Genomic DNA, 3,730 nt, shown 5'->3' with positions numbered 1-3,730 from the left:
GTTATCAATATTGTACATAATATTTTTAAGGACAAAAATGCCCCAGAATATTCTGTTATTGTTAAATACCATTTGTAACTACGTTTCCTCCGTGCCTAAAAGAATCTGAAATGTTTCCTCCTTTATCGCAATCTGAGACGTTTCCTCCTTCATCCCCTAAGAATCTGAGTCTCAATCTGTTACCATAATCAATGGGTTTCCTCCTTTATCGCAATCTGAGACGTTTCCTCCTTCATCCCCTAAGAATCTGAGTCTCAATCTACTACCATAATCAATGGGTTTCCTCCTTTATCGCAATCTGAGACGTTTCCTCCTTTATCGCAATCTGAGACGTTTCCTCCTTCATCCCCTAAGAATCTGAGTCTCAATCTACTATCATAATCAATGGGATAAGTTTCTCCTTCACTTCCTTCATTTTCACCCTAATAGTAAGCACAAATTCCGATCAAGGATTTAAGCAATTAAAGGAAAAAAAAAAACAAGATATTTGAAGCAGCGATTGGGTTGAAGAATTGAAGCAATTAAAGGGACTCAATGGGTTTGATCATTGATCGCGGCTCAAAGTTCAGGTGGAGTGATGATTGCATGGTTTCTTCTAATTTTATTCGTCAAAGGTAAATTTATTGATTAAAGCCTAATTTTTAAGTAGTTGTTCTGAATCATTGTTATTGGTTGCAAATTAGATGCATTTGTTATATACTACTGGTTATAATTATCGTAATTGTTAATCGAAGTATTATGTTTAATAAAATCCATATTTGGAGTTCGCGCATACTTGTTCCACTGTGATTGCTTAGAAAGCACATATAAATTTCAGAATTTTTAAATGTTATAAATGGAAGGAATTACTGTGTGTGTAATTTACTTTTATGCTTTATTTGAAAAATCACAATTCTCCAGCTAATGCCTGCCAGATGAAAGTGCAGATTAAGATGACTATTACAATTTACTTATTGTATTTTGTAATGTTTGCAAAGGTGTGGGAAAAAGGAATTATGTGTGTGCTTGGTTGCAAAACTAATACATGGATGTCTAATTGCATGGTCCTGGGAAGGGATCATAGTTCTCATTATAGACCATTATCATCACAGATTCTGATCTTAGCATCTTAATGTCTAAACTTGAGGCCGACACTTGATATATTCTACCACTGCATGTGTCTTTCTGGTGGTGACTGAGAAACATGAGAAATATAATAATTTGTGCATTCTGTTTTCAAGTGCCTAACCAGCCATGAAGTCCTACCTGTTTTTTTTTTCTTTTTTTTAGTGGTCTGTTGTGCTTTTACATCCATTTTGTAAAGAGTTTCATTCTTTTTTCTGATGTTTTGCTGTTTGGTTGATAGGTACATTTACCTCCCACACTGGCAGGCAATATAAGTCTTCTCCATCTGTAATTGTAATTGGTGGAGGTATTTCAGGCTTAGCAGTTGCACGTGTCCTCCAGAATGCATATTTCAAGGTAGATTGAATTCGTTTATCTTATCCTCATTGGCTGGAAACTTACTTTTTTTGGGACCAATTTCACTGTAACAAAGGGCTATATGGTATTGTACTAGGCGATATTGCTGGAATCAAGAGATAGAATTGGTGGACGTATTCAAACTGATTATTCGTTTGGTTGCCCTATTGACATGAGAGCATCGTGGTAAGTGTTTCTATTTCAAAAGTTTTATCCAGAATGCACTTTTCTGCATCTTGACATGTAGGTTCAATGAGCTTGGTTATATAACTACTATTTGATTTAGTTCAGAACAATAAATACGGGATATTTTGTGTTTTAGTGTGCTCCTTTTTATAATTGTTGGCCACAATATTTTATTATATATTTATATTACAGATCACTACCTTAAGAAAGCATATTTTGTTTCAGGCTACATGGTGACAACTCTGTACTGTATGACCATGATCTTGAGAGGTAACTTACCTTTCACCAGATCATCTATGGTATCAGTGCATTACTTGTGCACTTGTAAATCATCTCAGTCAAAGTTTCATTGACACTTAATTATTATTATTATTATTATTATTATTATTATTATTATTTACTTTTTTGGTGATTCAGTATCAGTTTTCTTACATAAGAAAGTACTCTTTAGTTGCTATACCCATAGGGTGGCTTAAGCCTAACAGATTGATACAATGAGCCTTGGGTTATTTGCGCCACTATTTTACAGTTTTATGCCCTTTGGTATTGATGGCAAGCAAGTTCCTCAACAGTTGTTGAAGTTGGATGGAGATGCATTTAGAAAAATTGTTCCCAAAGAGGTATGCTTTCCTTGAATTATTATTTCTATTTTTTACTTTTATAATCTTCCATGAGCTGTTTTCTTATATTAATTGTGATGATCCGTTTTTGGCTCCTATAGACTGAGAAAGTGAGGGATGAACATAGTCAAGACATGTCAGTTTAGCAAGCAATATCAATCGTACTGGACAGATATCCAGAACTAAGGCAAGATGGACTTGCCGATGAAGTGATGCAGTGGTACATATGCAGAATGGAAGCATGGTTTGCTGCAGCTGCAAACTCAATATCTCTAAAGACTTGGGATCAGGCAAGTTATTGTAAATTGTTTTTTGTTTTTTTTATTATATTACAATATGATGATTGTATCCCAAATTGAGGGAGTTCCATAGTCTAAAAATTTATGATTAGTTGGCAGAAAGGTCAAACTTCTCTCCGCCTCAGACTATTTAAACCTATGGTCCATAGTTGTTGAGATGTTAGCCTGTTTTGTCAAATAGCCCTGGCTATCATGACCACCTTTTGGTGCAACATTTGAGATAAAGGAGGATGAAATTTTGTTAGGAATCAATTTGGGAGCTTGCTTATTTGATTCTACAGTGCTGTTTTATTTTATTGAGTTTTGTTTTGTTTCTTTTCCTTTCTTTTTCCTTTCTTTTTCCTTTTTTTCTTTCTACCATTTTTTTACACTTTTTTCCTTTCTACCATTTTTTTACACTTTTTTCCTTTCATTAAAGTTTATATAACCTTCTCAAGGAAAACACAAATCTAGAAGTGAGCAAATATTAATATAGATTTCAAAATATTCATAATTTATACATGTATGCCTGTCAAGTACTCCGTATAAAGTATGTATGCCAATGGCCCAATGCTTATGCTAGCTTTTGATTAAGTTCTTTCAAATTCCATGTGCAGAAAAGAGTATGGGATACACAATATATTTTCAATAAATATGATTAGTACTGCATGAGTGCTTATATGATAAATGGTACATTATGTGCAGGAGAATGTACTTTCTTGTTGCCATGGACTAATGGTTGAAGGTTATTATCCTGTAATACAGACTTGGGCTAAAATTAAGTTAATTTATTACGAAGTATTTTAATACAAAGGTCAAGATTTATTTTATTATTTTTTAGTTCAAACGCGTGCATTTTAAATTAGGATGATATTTTCGTAATTAAAACGCAAAGTGTATCTGTGTTTTATTTGGCTTCAGCATGATATTCTCGTTAATTCATTGTCAATTATTTTCATTTCTATAAAAATCACTACGTTAATTACGAATTAAGTCCGAGAGCTCATATTGTGCTATAGAACTAAAAAATAATAATTATCATATGTATCTATGGTAAGGTGAAAAGACAAGAAAGGAATTTTGAAAATGAATTGATATTCTTTCATTGCATATGTTGAGTTAATTTGATGAAATAGATTGTGAATTTGTTAATCTACCAAAAAAAATATTCATTCCATATACTAT

At 33.0% G+C, this 3,730-nt stretch overlaps 1 pseudogene; it reads left to right on the top strand.

Moving 5' to 3' along the window:
* The first annotated feature begins 534 nt into the window (after positions 1-534).
* LOC116020235 lies at positions 535-3,352 on the top strand (annotated as a pseudogene).
* The last annotated feature ends 378 nt before the right edge of the window (positions 3,353-3,730 follow it).

This window comes from Ipomoea triloba, chromosome 5, assembly GCF_003576645.1.
Source record: "Ipomoea triloba cultivar NCNSP0323 chromosome 5, ASM357664v1".
Lineage (NCBI taxonomy): Eukaryota > Viridiplantae > Streptophyta > Magnoliopsida > Solanales > Convolvulaceae > Ipomoea > Ipomoea triloba.
Note: the sequence above shows the minus strand (reverse complement) of the source record. Positions and strands in the feature narration are given on the sequence as shown.